Source organism: Numenius arquata, chromosome 8, assembly GCF_964106895.1.
Source record: "Numenius arquata chromosome 8, bNumArq3.hap1.1, whole genome shotgun sequence".
In the NCBI taxonomy this organism is placed as follows: domain Eukaryota; kingdom Metazoa; phylum Chordata; class Aves; order Charadriiformes; family Scolopacidae; genus Numenius; species Numenius arquata.
Window position 1 is genome coordinate 5,552,414 of NC_133583.1, and position 18,213 is coordinate 5,570,626.

The window sequence follows — 18,213 nt, forward strand, 5'->3', positions numbered from 1 at the left end:
CTTGCCTAAATTGTACAATGACACATTGCTCTGTTTCCTGTTCTAGGAAGTTGATTTTTAGAGGCCCTCTGTATGAGCAATGAAACCTTGAAAAATGTGTTATTTTGTACAACGTGGTAGAAGCAGCAGCTTACGATGACTTTGTTTTTTGTCATAAAATTTTTAATTGCAACAATGTATTTTCATGACACACAGGAATCCTTTAATACATTGACACCAGAGAAATTCAGTCAGGCTTTTCCATTAACTACTCCAGAAACTGGGTTTCCTCTTTGGAAAGCCGTCCTATTCCCACACTGAACTGACTTCCTAGGCCAGAGAAACAGCCATTTATCAGATCTGAACATGGGTAGACAATCCAGTGAAACAGAAATATTTGGAACAATTCAAGGCTGTCTCTGTATTTTTTATTTACTGGGAAGGAAGGTCTGAGCGCTTGAGTAGGAGGCGTTTGGGTGGATGGCTGTTCTGAACATGTTGGACTCAGCTGTGCTCCCGGAGAGATGTCAGCTCCGCAGCGTGTGAAACCAGCTCCTCAGAACAACAAATAGAAGTTACCATTTTGCAAACGGGAACATCGCTCCGACACGACGCCTCCCCTCAGCACCATAAATGCGCTGACAGATTGGTTGGGGGAAGAGAGAGACAGAGATAATAATGAAGAGTTATATTGCTACCTTCTACAGGAAGGAACCATGGGATGCTCTCTAAGGATCTGCTCTTGGAAATGACCCAGCAGTCTTATCCTTAAGAGGAAAGCGTCTTTTCACCTCCTTTCACTGTATTCTCTGGACACATTATGAATTAGGTTGCAAACTCTTTACAGCAGAAATTGTTATTTGCTAAATATTGTACTGCACCCCGCACACAGAGGACTGAATGTGAAAGGTCTCAGGGTGCTTCCGAAAGGCTAAAGACCTGTTATCTCAAAGGAAATTACATTCTCTCACTGAACATGTGCCCTTCCATAATGTCGTTCTGGTGCCTTACTCTCTATGCACACTCTGAGTCCCTTTAGATATGGGCTAACAAAAATTACCCCATGTACACCCCCAAATACAGGGATGGAGCATATTATGTTATCTCCTTTGACTTTCCTCTGCTTCCTAGAGCATTTTTGAATGTTCATACTCTCTTAAGCAATCACAACCAGAATGACCAACATCTTCCAAATGTCAAGACAACGCACAACTCTGCCGTCACTCCAGTGCTGCTTAGGGATTCAGGCTGAATGCTGCAGATGAGCTCTAGAAGAGTTTCCTTCTCAGGAAGAAAGCAAAATACGGGAACAATTAAGATGTTCGCAATTGTATTTCTCCTATCGTTATGCTTGTACAGTATTGAAAAACATTCAATAGTGTTAGGCTAAGAAAGTATGTATCTATTAAATTTTTCTTTTGATTACATGAAATGGGTGGTTCCATTGCCTTAGTCCTCATCTATGTCAAGCTGTATTTTAGGTCTCTTAAATGCAAGGAAGTATTATGCCAGAAAATAAGTTTACCAAACAAACTGGGACTTCCAGGCACTGCTCCACTATAATTCCCAGTAACTGAGGATTAATCATGATTAATAATCTATCATTCCTGTGGGTTTTTTTTTAAAAAAAGAGGGAGGGAATTATTGAGAAACTGTACTTTCTCCTGCGTGCTTAAATAATTGCACAACAGAACAACTCTATGGAATCCGTTATTCTGCTGGTAACGATCTAGATTTCCTTAACATTGCACACGAACAGGAATCGTTGCCATCTGAAGCATGTTCCATGGCCTGTGCAAAATGAGTTGGTGGGTGCAAGCCAATTCATAATGGATGTGTGCCCATATCACAAAAAACCACCATTATAATTGGTACCCTTAGGAAAAATGCCAAGGTTTGAGTGTAAACAGAGCACTTTTTGTCCCAAGAGTCAGCTCTTCCATGGTCAGAGTTGAAGCCCAATAGAAAGAGCAATGCTGCACTGCATCTGCTGCCTCTGTAAAGGGCTTCACTCTCCTGAGGCAGCAGTTGGCATCTCAGATCCCCTTTAAAATAAGGAGAAAATTCACTCTTAAGGGACATGCTCATTGTGCCTCTTCCCCCCGCAATCATTAAAGTCATCATGGAGGTTGTGCAAGTATAAAATGAAACGGAGCCAGTCGTTGTTACAGTATATACTTTGTCCTCTTTCTAGGTATATCGAGAAAAAAAAAAACAAACAATTGTCATTGAATAAAGCGTATATTCATCAACCCCCATTTGAAATCTAAGAAATCTACAAATCAGAAAATGCCAAAAGGCACTGACTTACCATCTCCTAGAGCTTTCCAGTGGTGAGCCACCATTCTCTGTGTATTGAAGAGCGATCAGGGACCATACACAGGTCACAGGACCATGAACAGGCAAGTTCACAGGCCACTAGAGTATCTTGCTTAGAAAATGAAAAGCAAAAAAAGAAGGTGTCTCATGGACATTCTGTTGATGGCCCGCCTGGGCAGAGCAGTTTAAGTGAAAAGTAATATTGGAAAAGTCTGCTTTCTTATTAGAGAATCTTTCAACTGAAACAATCATTCACATGCTCGTGGCACAATATATCAAAATGACCATGGTAAAAAGAGAGAAAACCCACCTTATACAAGCGCACAAGAAAATCACCATCAATATCATTAAAATGCAGACTCAATTTATATTGCCAGTTTTGCCACGATTTCTACAAAGTAAAAAATAATGCCAGAGAGCAGTGAAGAAAATATTATTAGATCAACTGTATAAAAAGCATGAGTGATTCCATTAGCAAGCACAGCTGAGAAAAGGCAGGATTTAAATCAAATCTAAATATGATAAGATTATACAGCCAAAGTGACATGTCCATTTTAGAAAACATAGAAGGCAGGGACAGAAGAAGCAAAACAAAAGTAGAATTTTGGATCTGTGTTGTAAAACATGTTCCATCTTACACAGCATTTAAAAAACTGATGGAAGCATCCTGTTAGCACCTCAATTTTATACTGTACATGTTCTAGGTAAATAACAAGTGTGCAGTTAATTTACAGGGATATCCTTTGTTCATCTTTATTGCAGTCTATTTGCATCATTCATCCCCTCAGAGTGTCAATGTGCCTTATCACTTGACACAGTCGTCATATACACAAACAATTCCACTTGGCAAACAGCAAAGCTGCCCAAAGAACCACAGTTTCAGCTGCTAAAAACTTTTGGGGTGTTTTATCTTGGGTCCACATGGAGGGTGAAGAAAAATGTGCCAAAGGCTGGTGTTAAATGGGACAGACAATTGTTCAAAATAAAAGGATCGGGTTTTCTAATCTGGTCTCTTTTGGAACAGGAGAGGTCACCCTGCACTTCATAAACCTTTTCATCAAAAATGGAGCTGGAAAAATCTCTCTCCAAGAAGCATTTTTTGGATAGTACAGTGTCAAACAAACTGCTACTACATATATATATAAAAAGAGACAGACAGGTAAAAGATTAAGAAGCAGAAAGAGATGGGGTAGCTTTGGGTAATTTAGCTGATAGCAGTTGTTACTAGCTCATGGAACAGGGTTACTCCCTGGAACAGGGTAACTTTGTGATTCCTGCTGCACCAGGGGCAAATAAGCTATGGTATGAAAGCAGGACAAGCATCAGCAGGCCTTTGCCCCAGCTGCTGGAGATTTCTGCTTCCTCGTGTGCTGCCCACTCCTGTCCTCATTTACATCCAGATGGTGTCTCTGAAACAAGTTTCATTCGTACGGGATTTCAACACAGTTCAAAATCAGGAGCGGAGAAGGACATGCATCAATATTCATCTTCTCAAAGATGTCATCAAAATTAATACATTTTAAAACCCTTGACTTTACTATGCATTTCAATTTTTCCTGTAATCTATAACCCATGCACACCATAAAGTCATCACTGAGAGGGGAAGCTGGAAAAATCCAGCTACCTTTCCAAATGGAAATCTGAAGATATATTTTTAGCTACATTAAGCCAACTGCATGCAGCGCTGCACACTTATGTAATTCCAACATAAAAATAATCCATAATATTCCAGAGGAACAAATCCAGTTCTTAGTCATATAAATTTTCATATAAGTCCATCAAAAGCCATTCCAAAAATGTCTCAGTCTCGCTGAGCGCTAGAGTTGGAACAAAAGAGCGAGTCCTTTAAAATGCCTTTGGAGCTTCCAGGGATGTTAAATCTAATTGCCCTTAGCGTAGCACCGATCCACAAAGGTTTAAGTCATGGAAAATGTATTTTACCTTTATACAAGATACACTACGCAAAGTTTATCATGGCACAGTAAAGTCAGATCTAACTTACTTAGTGCAAATTTCAGACAGAAAGAAATTAACCTTTGATTCTTCACTTTGACTAACCAAGACAAAAAAAAAGTGTCTTCTCATTGCAGACAGATAATATTATATTAAATTATATGACACAGTATGGTATGATATGATAAAATATCAATTTGTGCACTTGAGTGTATATATGTACATAGAAAACCATATTTATACTCACAAATATTTATAGCAATACCTCTATGTTCCAAGAAGCAAGAAAGGATGGAGAGTGGGCAAAGATTAATTGTGATAGAAACCTGCTTAAGACAAAGCCAGAACCAACATTATTTGTTAATACCTTTAGAAGCTGCATAATTATCAGAGCTAAGACTGAGTAAAATTTTCCAGTAAAACAGTTGTTCATGACAGAGTGGTCATTTGCTGAAGTAGGTCTTGCAGCATCATGGGCAAGGTAACGTTGGGAACTTCTTATTTCCCTGGAGGACTCCATGGGGGTTTGGCACCCCACAGAACGAACAACCCAGGTCCTTTTCTGGGACCCTGGGAAGTCCTTGAGATCCAGCTCAACCATCTGTTCCATTTCATTAAAATATAACATAAAAACTAGAACAGAAACCTTTCTTTTTTTCCAGAATGAGTTTTCTTTGATTATCCTTCTACATGAGTTCTTTCGTTTTCTAACATCTACCTGAACCAGCATTTTTCCCCAAACTCCAGAATCTCTGGTGAAATAACCCCCCTTATCTTTGCTTGTAATGGCTCTGTCACGACCGGTGTTTTATAGGCACAGGAGGAGACTACGTCTGACCCAGAGAGCTCCTAATTTTAAAGATGAAAGAGAGAGAAGTGTAAGACTGAACAGCCTGCAAACGGGAAAGTGGAACAAAGGGACCAAGGGTGGATTTTTTCCTCTGAGAAGTGTATTTCTCAGCTAGAAATCTGATCTGCAGTGAGGGGGGCCAAGGGACAAGGCGTGTTTATAACCCAGCCAAGGACGCTGTTCCCTCGGTTCAGTCCCTCGGTGCACTCAACACTCCTCAGCTGCGTCTACTCCATAAAGGCCCAAGAAAACTTAAGCGGCCTTAAAAAAAAAAAAAAAAAAAAAAAAAAAAGAGAGTTTGCAATGGCACGTCTTCTTAACCAGCATCATGGAAAAGTCACGCTGCTCTGCATATAGCCTTCAGGATTGTGTCTGTAACACTTGAAATCCTGCCCAAGTCTGGCTTCGCTCGCACTAACAGGTACTCTGTGTGCTTCTGCATCTTTTCCTACAAGCAAATGTTGCAACTTTCCTATTGCGACAGCTGTAATAGGCATTCACTCTACTCTGTTTTTCCTTAACACTCCTGATTCCTTTTATATCTAGTTGGGAATACACTCAAGCGCTAATGGCACTTGTTCAGCCATCCAGAGAAGGCGTAGCATCGCCTTTCTAGCTATTTGTATTTCTTCGTTTTGGAAATCTGAACTTTGCCGAGATCCAAATGCCTGATATTTAACTTAGATTCATCCCTCTTAAGGTCAGAAGGCACCATTAAAATTATCTGGCAACACAAGATCGTCATCTACTTGGAGAAAGGAGGTTTTAAATCAGTCATTCCTTCCTCTGACTTCTGTTTGGGCAGTAAGAGGATTCCAGGTGCCAGGTAATTAAGTCACCACTGACAGATGAGACAGGTGATAGACCTGCATCTATATGCTATCCCTTCTAGTTTGGTAACCTCAAGGGATGTGGCTCACGCTGCACGATAGTCATCTACAGCTGCTGGTGTTTGCTGATCGGTCAGCACAGGCTCCTTCTGCCACTGCCTGATGGAAAAGTCCTAAGGGGCTGAGCAGAAACATAGCTTTTAAGGCTCCAAAGACATCATTTCATGGAAAAGGACCTGCTCTGGGGTTTAAGGCCATAAGGACTTTCTGCTGTCGGCCCTATGGGGTGGTTCAAAGAGTTGGGAACAGCATCAGTGCAGTCCTGCAGAACAGCAAATAGTCTGAACTGCCTTGCAAGCCGCTTCCACATCTTTGAATCTACTTGTGAAAAATGGCTCGAATGGTATAGGAAGAAACGGCACTAATAAGCCCTATGAAACCCATTGGTAAGGCAAAGCAAGGAGAGCTGCAGGGGAGGTAAGGAGCGTAGTGACAGCCAAGAAAATTCAGAAACTCCTTCAGCAAACAGGGAGAGAGACATACCACCACCCAGGCAGGTCTGACATAAGGGTTTTGAACAGGAGCCTTCAAAGTTTTATTACGAGGCTCCTTTTTGTAAGGCAGGGCACAGCAAATACTCCATTTAAGGCTTCTGTGGAGTAGAACCAGAAATATCCAGCCTTGCAAATATCCTCACCAGCCAAGCGCGGAGCCGAGACATGCAAAATGAGCGCCCGTCAGCTCGGTGCCAGCACAACAGAAGGCAGAAGTGCTTCAAGGAACTTGTGACAGGTTCTCTGGATGCACCAATTCGAGACGGGCCAATCCCTGCTCGAAATGTGCAAACTCTCACACTCCTTGGCATGACCGCGCAGCCAAAATGCACATTTTTTTAAAGGGATTCAGAGAAAACACGACCAAAGGGACAGGAACGCAGAAGAATTTGGCAATGGGAAGCAGATGCTTCCTAGGGAGGAGACGGGACTTAGTTCGAAAAAGGTTTGAGGAAAACTTTATATATAGCAATGAAGTTGCTGAAGTCTGTTTTATTACAGAATGTCTAATTTACAGGGACGACTGTACTCTAAACAGTCACACCTGGGAAAGCAACCCTGTGGAGATTCACTTGGGGGAGTGAGGCAACCTGAGAGGTACAAATATCCATGCCCTGGTTTACCTACAGCAGCCGCTGCTGGCAGGCACTGCGGCCATCCATCCCAACCCAGTTTACCCAGGCTTTGTCATTCCCTGCTCTCTAACAACCCCCCTGGAACCCTGGAGGTGAGCGACCAGGGATGCCTACAGCAAGAGGGTAAGCTGGTGTGCAGGGCTGGAGTGGGAAAGAGAAAGAGAGGAGATCAAAACGCATATAAGGCACAAAATAAAAGTATGGCAACTCGAGGTGAACTCCAAAGTTGCTGGCAAGAAAGAGAAACATGACCATCAGTTTTGAGGACAGAGGTGGCACAGTCCAGGCTTGTTCCTGGCTGGTGGGATACCAGTTTTTGTTGAATTTTGTCTGAGAACTGTAATGGTGCTAAAGCACTGAAATGGAAAGAAAATGAAGGATGGGCTGATTTGTGAGGGATAGAGTTAAAAGAGAGAGAAATGGCACATCTGAGGGGAAAGGACCCAGGACAAGGTAGAAGGTCCTACAAGAGAAGGAAGAGAAAGAACATCCGTATTCTCCTTTATTGCACTAAAAGGGGCTTGTCTCCATCCAAAGGGATCCTACTTTACTTTCTTCTCGTAGGCAAGTATGAAATACATTATTCCAAATGGACCTCAGTTACATCTTGAGCTGCACCTTTGCATCCTTCAGTTAAAAAAAAGAAAACACTTACAGTTCTCTGGGCTTCAGTCCTTTTCATACCAGTGTTAATTTTATTTTTCAGGCTGAACAAGATCACTCCTCATTCACATCTTAGGGCCTCCTCATAAAATTAGCCTGGGAAAGCAAGACAATTGGACTGAAAATTTTTGCACTTGCCTTGGCTTCAGAACACTCCTAAAAAACCTCAAGTTTCCTTGGAAATACTCCCCCTTTGACCAAATTAAACCTGCTCTATTTCCACTAAGTGTCACAAGATCATACCTCCCTCCAGTGGGACCAGAGTTTCCTTCCTATAAAGCCGGGTTTAAAGGCCGGCTGCACTCCTGAGGCTTCAGCAACAGCCTGCAGTCTCCAGCACACCACATGCCAGAAACCAGCATCTATACGGGCTCACAAAGGCTGTAAAACATCTTGTGTAGAGTGGGAAAAAAATGCCAGGGAGCTTTGCCAAACACTTTCTGCTTCTTTGCACCTATGCCAAATGCTTTGCAGTCTTTTGCAGGGGGCATCAGAAAGCTACCCGGCAGCAGCCCCCTGGAAGCAGGGACATCATTGCTGCCCATGCCCTGGGAGAAGGGCTGGGGCAGAGCTCATGCTCCCAAGAAACTGCAGTCATTTTGCCATGTCTGCACAGAGATTAGGCTGTCTGATGCCTTTTGGGGAGAAAACTTTCCTCTGATGTACGATTTAATTCCAGTCCCGCCACAGAATCCATTTGCAGCCCTGCTGACTCACACAAGAGTCCTGCCTCAGTTTCCCCATGCATTAAAAAAAATGTTAGTATGTCCTTTACACAGCTGTCTCGGGCACTGAAGGGACATCCGCTTCTGAATCACATTGTTTGGAAACCCAGAAGCAGAGAAAAAGGAAAATACAGAACACGAGCCATCCTCTTTTTGAAGAGGGCTTGAGCTTCTGCAGTGGTTTGGCATTGCTGCCCACACCATCCTCAAGGGATCTGTGAGATCAACTCTCCTCCACACCTAAGAAGAACCTTTGGCTTCGGGAGAAGCAGCTTTTCCCAGTCTGGGATGTAGGAGGAGCATCTTACAGGTAAAAAGTCCCTTCTTGCCCAGAAGGAACAAAGCTCAGAGAGAAAGTGAACCAAGGGGAGAGCTGACTTAGGCTGTGCCCTTTGCTGCTTTGAAAGGAGCTGAGAGGAGCTGCATTTACCTCTTACAGAGAGAGAAGAGACAGTTTTAAGCGCAGCAATTTTTAAGCAGTAGAGAAAAGCCAGTGTCCTGGTTGAGGTGGGTGACTGGGAGCATCCTGCGCTGCACCTGGAGTGAGAGAGACAGCAAGGCACCAGCCGAGCACTGGTCAGGGGAAGAGCAGTGAAGATAAGCACTTTGCAGATGAATAGACACTACCCCAATTAACTTTCCTCCTCCATATTTTGTTTCCTTTGCCAGTGATCATTCCCCACTGGCTGGCCCTGGCAGCCTGGGGTGAAGCACTTGCTTTTGCCTCAGCAGCCTTTTCCCTGGCAGCAGGGCAGCCCCAGCTCCTGGTGCTGCTGGAAGCTGTGGTGAAGCCTTTCACCATGAAAAAGTAATTTCTTCTATTGGGGGAGCATTCAAAAGCCACAAGGGGCCACACAGACCTCCAAGAAGCCATAAGCCTGTTTAAGGAGCTTACAACACAGGAAGGCAACAACAACACAAGAGAAATGATGAGAGAAGGCACAGACAGAGGGATACAGGATGCTCTGGGGTTCAGAAGCTAGTTTTGTTTCTCTATATAACCATTTGCTTAACCAGCCTCAAGTCTCCAACTGTTAGCTCCCCTTCCAACACAACAGAACGACTCAGTCCTCAGGGGAAAGACAAAGCACAGAGGTACCTTCACACCTCAGAGCACCTTTAGCCTCCCTCCAAAAGCACGGGCAAAGGTGGCTCCCAAAGTGCTGCCCTCGCAGGTCAGCCTAAATCTGTCCTTTGCAAAGGACAGCTGATTTTGTCTTAAACACAGCTGTGTCTTATCCTCGGCTCCCGCAAGCTGGTGTCCACGTGCTGAAGTGAGGGTCCCTGCTAACGGCTGCCAGGGGAGGGCCCGGTCCTCCGCATCCGCAGGTGTTGCAGAGGACACACGAGCATCCTGACAGTGCAGGAGGGATCCCCCGGCCACCCCGCGACCGAAGGGACACCCCTTCCCAGGCGCCTGCCCTTGTCCCTCACATCCCCTCCCTCTCCTTGTGCAGGCACCAGCACAGAATCTGCCCCCATAATGAGATCCGGGACCGTCGCTTCTGACACGGGGCTGACTTTTGTCAAAACCTATCATTAGGACTCTGTTTCCCCACTGTTTTGAACCTTCTTATGCACAACATTGAAGCCTCAGATTTGTCAAAACACGCAAAGGTGCTGCCAGAGGCTGAGCAACTCATTTTAGTCCCTTTACAAAGCCATTTTAAGGAAAGAAACAACATGTCAGGGCGATGCCAACAACTGACTGTACCAACAAGGAGAGATTTGACGTACTTTTCTATGCTGCAGTGACTGTTATAATAAAAGACAGCAGTGCATTAGTGAAAGATTTATGCTAGTATTTCAACAATGGAAAACATGAGCTTTGCTGTATTCTCATTCACACCGAGACAGGCAGCGAGGGCATGTCATGTAACACTATTTCCAGGAATGATGTTACAATTGAAGAAATGCTGATTTGCTCGTACAGTAAGACATTTCCTGGAAGCAGGACAGACCCTTGTATTATTATCATTGCGGAGGGAGAATTTGACTGCAGCACAGCCTCTTATCCCGGGCTGTTTAGGAGGGACGGCTCTCCTGCTCTCGAAGGGTGGGAGGAAAAGGTGAGCCAGAAAGCCTGGGAGAGCTGCCGCTCCGCCGTGGCCCCCTCTGCGTGGCACCAGCCTCCCTGGCACCGTCGTCAGAGCCCTCCATGCCAGCAAGCGCAAGTGCCAGCTAATTGAATTTGCTAATGATATATTCTCTCGAAACCCTTCGCGCTGCACCCACCATTTTGTGGCTTGCAATTAAATTACAAGGGGAAAAAAAGAAAAAAAAAAAAAAAGAGAAAAAAAAAAGAAAAAAAATGCCATGTGGTGTCATTTGACATTTAGATGTCAAAGTAACTGATTGACAGGGAAAAAATCAACAGCAAAAGGCCCGTTCCTGCCAAAGCCAGTGGGGAGGTTGCCAGCGGCGTTGGGAAGAGCAGAATTGGCCAACAGGCCAACAGTTCGTGGGCCAACAGGATCTTTCTCCATCCCCCATCCTCCAGCACGGGCATTTGGGATCCACGGCAGGAGAAAGGGAGGGAGGGGACCCAGACACCTTTGCGGGAGGGTTGTTCTGTGCAGAGCCTGGGAAGATGGGGTTCTCCCACCTTGTCAGAGTTTGTGACTTCTCCGTGGTTCTTTCTGCTCCTGTTCAGGATAAAGAAAGGAGGGATTTAAAAAAAAAGAAAAAAAAAATAGTTTCTAAGCTGACCACTGGGAAAAAAGCAGAGTTAAAGCAAATCACTCATTTTGATAATTTTGAAATATTTTCTTCATTTTTTTTACCTAACATAACTTTTATGGGGTTTAGCCTTAAGAATAAAGTAACGGAAATTTCAAAGCCAAAAGGAAAATTTTTAAATGTCAAAACCTGGACAGTTTTCATAATTTAAAAAAGCTTTTTTATCAAAAAAAAAAATCTTTTCAAACTGAAGAGATTCACCACAGCAGGCCCCATCATTCTGCAAATAGCCCCAGCAAGGTTAAATATGTCATTTTTCCAATGGGATTAAAGGTTCATGCCCAGATTCCTGGCGAGCCGAAGGAGGGAGACCTGCCTCAGGGTCAGTGAGGTGGGAAGGGGACTTTGGAGCTGGGGCTGGCTCTGCCCACACGTGCACATCTGGATGCTCAGCCCCGCAGCCTCCATCGGCATCCGTGTGTGGTCCAGGAGTGCAAAGCACAGCTACAGTCATGGGCCTCTGGTTTGAGGAAGGGAAGGGAAGGGAAGGGAAGGGAAGGGAAGGGAAGGGAAGGGAAGGGAAGGGAAGGGAAGGGAAGGGAAGGGAAGGGAAGGGAAGGGAAGGGAAGGGAAGGGAAGGGAAGGGAAGGGAAGGGAAGGGGGAGAGGAGAGGAGAGGAGAGGAGAGGAGAGGAGAGGAGAGGAGAGGAGAGGAGAGGAGAGGAGAGGAGAGGAGAGGAGAGGAGAGGAGAGGAGAGGAGAGGAGAGGAGAGGAGAGGAGAGGAGAGGAGAGGAGAGGAGAGGAGAGGAGAGGAGAGGAGAGGAGAGGAGAGGAGAGGAGAGGAGAGGAGAGGAGAGGAGAGGAGAGGAGAGGAGAGGAGAGGAGAGGAGAGGAGAGGAAAAAAAAAAGACGAAGAAAAAAAAAGGGAATTGCAGTTTTGCATCTGCACCTATTCTCTTTCTCAGACCTGATGTGGAGGTTGAGTAAATAAGTGAGGTTTTGGGTCACCCGCTCCAGACAGCCCCAGATCCACCCACACAGTGCTTAGCCGGGAGGGATGCGAAGGCACATATTCCTATAAGAGAAGAAGAATATTAATAATACAAAATTAAAAGCTCTCTGTCCCTCAAGCTCACTTACACACAGTCCATAGCAAACAAGGTACAAGAGTGAGCTCCCTCGCCTGCCTCAGCCCCTGCCTGCAGAGCAGTCTCCCACAGATCCCAGGGACCACCAGTGCCGTGGATTTCGGTGGGATTCAGCTCAGCCCCCCGCAGACCAGCACTGGGCAGACAGTGGGCACTGGGACTTGTGTGTGTTTTAATGGAATGGACAAGGTATGTACGTGGAGTTAAAAATAAAGCTCTGGGGCTTTTTTCCTTCTCTTAGATGCAGGTGGGGCTATAAAACCCTGTTAGCGTGAGTCAGAGAGCCAGACTTGGCAAAGTTTGGCTTGCCACTTTAAAAACAGAGCACTAATTAAATCAAGTAACAACAAGGAAAAAAAAAAAAACTCTTTTTTCCAATAACTAATCCAGCCTGAAATGAATTAAAAATATTTTACCTGGACTCTATTCATGTACGGAAAAAAGCAAAAAACATGCCTGAAAAAAAAAATTGCTTGGCAAAAACCTAGTGCAAATTGCTCTAGCATGAAAGTGAAGACTTTTTTAAGCAGTTTAGATAGATTTAATCATGAAGCTGAAAGCCTCCTTCTTCTCTGAGGAGAGGCCAAGTGAATAGCCCTCTCTTGGATGTTCTTTGTAGGGGAAAGAGGATGGGGCCATCAGAGTAATTCTGAATATCCCATCACAAACTGCTACTAACAGGCAAAAGCGTATCCTTTATCTTCCAATGTATGTTTTACATCCTATTGCAACTGTAAGAGAGGCTGTGAGTGGGTTCAGTAAGGTGGTGTTACGGCAAAAGTTTAGGCTTCAGGTTGGTCCCGTATCCCCTGTGCAGAAATCGCTCGTAAGCCCTCGCTGGGTGATGTTGCATGGCTCCGTGGGTGCCTCTGTCCTGGCACCATCCCTGACACAGAGATGCTGAACCAACCGGTCAAATCTTACAGGCACGAGCGACCTGAAAGATTTTAATACCCATTATAGCAATTTAATTCCCCCATGTTCCTGCTTTATGCAAACATTTCAGGAAAACGAGATCCATTTTGAACTCACATCAATGTAAAAAAACGTTCATTCTTCCAGTACTCCACAGTTCCTTGGCACTATCCTTGCAGATTTTCTTCCAGTTTTTTCTTTTTTTTTTTTTTAATCGTATGTTGTTTATGAAAAAAAAAAAAGAAAATCTTCAGAAATGTTAGTATCAGTGAGACACAGAAAATTAGTGCGAAAAACACTCAGTAAAAATACCGGAATGTGACAGGAAGTAATCTATTTTTAAAAAGCAGCTAATTCCTCCTGAGCATGCCACACTTGCAAAATTAGTTAGCAACAGTCAGGCTTCACACAGGAGTCACGGGACAAAGTTATACGGCTTGGGTTGTGCAGGATATCCAATCGGCTCGTCATGGGATTCACTTGCCTATAAAATTACTTGGGGCAAAACCATGCACAAATCCAGCTCACTGTACATGACAGTCATGCCATTAACTCCAATAGAAATCTGCTCGCCTGAATAAAACAAGAAAGAGTTGCTGGGGAATTTCTATAAGCGCAGCGAGCAGTAACAGATACAAAGCGCACAGCCTGCAGTTATTCATTCTGGAGATTTATTTTTATTGGGAGCTATTTACAGAAGTATCTGCAGCTGCACATTTGCGGATGCTTGGGCCAGCCTGGACCACAGAGCGTTTCCCCAGGCGTGATCCGAGGGACACTGGCTCCTCTCCCCATCTTTATCAGCCGCAGCCGGTGCTCTGCGTGCTTGTGCAGCCTTATACCTGCACCCAAATCTGCCACTAACCTCAGGGACAAATTTGGCAGCCAAATAAATGTGATGTCTGGTCTGGTCGGCTGGGTGGGTGGAGCACACACTGTGTGCCACTGCAGGGTCTGCATTACCCTTGAAGCTTACACATAAATCCCATTAATGGTCATTAAAATTCCCGGCTGGCGTTGGAAGGAAAATAGCCATTGATTGGTATGCAGGGGAGTTCAGGGGGAGGGAGGAGGCACCGGGGAATTGTGTAGCTCCTGCGTAGGCTCCCGATCTGCTGGGGGGGTGTTTCTGTGGGTCTAACCTGGTCTGAGTGCAGCTTACTGAAGCACGGGACCCACAGCCACAGAAGCTCTGGTGGGCACGATGCCGAGCCCCATCACAACTTGTCCTCGCGCTGCCCCGGGCATCTCGTGTGAACGTGGGTCCACAATATTTCTGCAAAGAACAGAAAACTCAATACTCAGTGCCGCCTGAGACTTTCCAAGTCCCATCCCTTGCATCTTCTCACTGAAGGCATCTTCAGTTTTTTTCAGAGTGCTCATTTAAATCACATTTAATAAGATAGGCACGTCAGATTTTGTTTACAGAAGTTTACTGTTCAAGTCAGTAGGGAAAATAAAAATCTATCGACTGTGGCTTTTAAACAATAAGAACACAGATTTTTTTTATTAGCACTTTATTTCAGTACAGACAGAAACATCACTGACGATCACTGTTGTTTACTGTTAAAGGCACAGCTCCTACCGCCTTTCCACACATAGAATATTCCCATGGCAATCAATGGAAGTTTAGCATTAAGAGCAAAATATACTCCATCATGTTGTCTCTCTATATAGTAAATGCTAATTTCTTGCCAACTATAAACTTGAAAATTTCTTGCAGTACATTGCAACACAAACCTATTCTCAGTGTGTAATTTAGATTTTCAAGATGTGTACATTCCCAGTGGAGAGTCATTTGTGTGTGTGTGTGAGTATATGTATAGAAGAAATGAAATGTTAATGACTTCTCCATCTACGTTTCTATACTTGTTAGCTTTTCCTACTAGTTTTCTCCTGCCCTTCAGAGTGCTAATTGTGCCTGTAAAAGTCCAGGAAATTTGTGTCATAAATAGTTTCTGCCTATTATAGCCAATGAAACACATATTGAGACAAATATATGGGACTGAATCACAAGTTATTTCACTGAAGTCGATGGGGTTACTCTGCATTTTGATTTCGATTTGGCAAAGCATGTGGTCTAAAGTTGGTCTTGGAGACGGGAATAAAATTAAGCACACGCATACATACTTGTCTGGGGCTTTTCTTTTAAATTGATTCCATACAGGGAGCGGAATTTAGCTAAATATATTAAATACAGTTTCCTTCTGATTTTCATCACTATAGATAATAGCTTGTATTAGGAAAAGTGTACCATAAATATCACACATTTGCCAGAGAATGGGCAAATGGGAAATACTGATGCTGCACTTGAATCAGTAGAAGTGCTGATTTTGGTGGCCAGGTTATTGCCATCTGGCCATTAATTTTGCTGATAGGTTGGAAAATAAAATGCTTTTCTGTGTTAACTAATTAATTTTGTGTTCAGGAGGGAAAAAAAAAGATTGCTTTGGTTTCTCAGGCATTCAGAAATACAACCATTTCTTTGCAGTTGCCTATTCCCCAGCTTTGGTGGGTATATTCAACCCTTAAAACTAAGTTGCCTTTTTTTTTTTTTTTTTTTCATGTGGTACAGAATTGTGTGCATGTGTGCTTTTTAAACAAGGACACCTGCATAAAAAAAAAAAAAGTCTATCCTCATTAGATCCATTTTCTCAATTAAATTCAAGTTTCTATGTCCAAAAGGCATAAATCTGGGTATTGATTTAGTCATAAAATAATGAAACTCCCAGCAGTCTTCTAAACCCATTTTACTTGGATGAGCGTATAAGCTTTTAAAATATCAAGTTATTCCAGTATTTAATACACATAACTGCTTCCAGAGGTCTGAAGGCAATAAGGCACATCTTCCCCACTCCATTTGAAACGCCACAAGTTAGAGCTGGCCAGTCCCTCACTAGTGGTTTTAAGGCTTTTGACAATTTTATTCAGTGTGAGTTTGATACTTTCTCAACAGGGGCTCTATCCCCTGAAGCCAAAATCAATAACCTATCAAATCAAAGCTCTATAAAATACCAATGGGCTCTTGGTGTTTTGCTCCCATAAATACAATTCAGCTTCACTCTACACTTCCCAAACAGGCTGACTCTACATTTACTGGCCTGTTCCACCAAGTTAACTGTATTGTCAGCATGTACTTCCAAAAATCTCTTTTTAGGCAACAAGTAATGATCTATTCTTTGTAAAATAAAGAACCAAAACCAATTCCACTTACTTGTATTCAGGGGACAATTCTGAATCTTCTTTTCTTTTTCAAATGGGACAGTATTTTGCTGCGCCAGCGCATGCTTTACCTTGTTCAAAGGACGTGCCCAGCTCAGCAGGTATAATATATATATAATATATATATAAAATAACATATATATAAAATATGTATAACGTCTGCATGGAGACAGCAGGAGTCTGGGTAAAGCATTTAAGTTTCTTGTGGTCCTATTTCAGGTAAACAAGCTTTAAGGTACATTGGCCTCTTACTCAGCCCTGGCTATGTTCAGGGCAGTTTGAAAATATAGAAGGTATAGCGAATTGAAGCAAATTTAACACAAATGCCAGTGTGTTTTATTTGATTCTTTTCCGCTCCTCACACACATGCTGAAGTTGCTGCTTGATAAAACAAAATCTCACAGAGGTGAGCATTTTATGAGCTAAGAAACATTCTTTTCTACCACAAAATATAGCAGCGCAAGGAGTAACTTACCTTGCTAAATCAAAACAAATTCAGCATACAATGTTTTTCCCCAGCTGGCAGAGTTTAGCAAACAAACTCGCCCTGCATAATATAACAAACATTCTTCTGATAACTAGGAGCAACATTTCAAATTCAGTGGGTTTGTGAGGTGTTTGATCTTCTGATGCAGGCTTCGGTTCCTTTCCTTTCCTCACTTGCCTTTAGCACCAGAAAGCTCAGTTCACTACCAGGTTATTCCAGGATTTACACCGCTACACAACTGGAGCAAAGAATCCTTCCTGCTGGCTGTTTTCAAATGATTTCAAAAGAATTGAACTGTCAGGTTTCACTGAAATTGCACATGCAGAAATCTGAGGAATGTGGTGATGAATTATCCTCCAAGTACCAGTATTTTGATTATTAATGAATGTGAAATACAATTACTCCTAGCAGTTTCATATATACAATCTTGACTTCTGTTCAGCAGCAAAACTATTTTCTAAATATAGGCTTGAGATCAGCATGTAAAAAATGTAAAGCGTGGCCACATTTCAAATGCAGTTGTATATTGTAAATCAAAATTAATGGCAAAAACTTTCATTCAAATGATTTTCTTTTGGTTGTGCCACTCTTCTCTCTGATTAACTCTTCTCCCATAAATATGGTGAAGTAGTTGCTAATTTTTTTCTCTGGTTAGCATTCACGTAGTTCCCCTACAGCAAACATTACAGGAACTTATTTACGTATTGATCTCTCCTGTGTCCTCCAAAATACGAGTTCTCTAATACTACATTATTCCATATGGGTCCTTTCGTTCTTGACTCTCTTCTACAAAAATAGTAAGCACATTTTCTTTTATGTTAAAAAAAAAAAAAAAATAAGTAAGAGTGATTGTTCAGACCCAGTAACATCATCTGGAATAATCTCCTTCCCTTATTAATTTCATCTCTGTAGCTAAGCAAGGACGATGTCCAGATTTGGAGGGCTGAACAGCTGCCGAGCAGGACCACAACCTTTGTTTCGTGACATCTCTTGTTTTGACCCTTGCTTTCTGGTCACCGGAGCGATGATTGACTAAGTGCGCAGGGAAGTCCATTTTTAGCACGGTGGACTGGAGCACGGCATGACAAACTGTGATGTCTGAGTTTTGCGTTACACCATCTGGCCTGCCATTTCCAGAGCCTCACATCAGAGTCCTGATGATGTATGTTTAAGCTTGGCACTATCATTTATCTCCTATCTTGTGTTTAAACAGATGCAAGCTGAATATAACAGAAAAGGAGACCTTGATGCAGG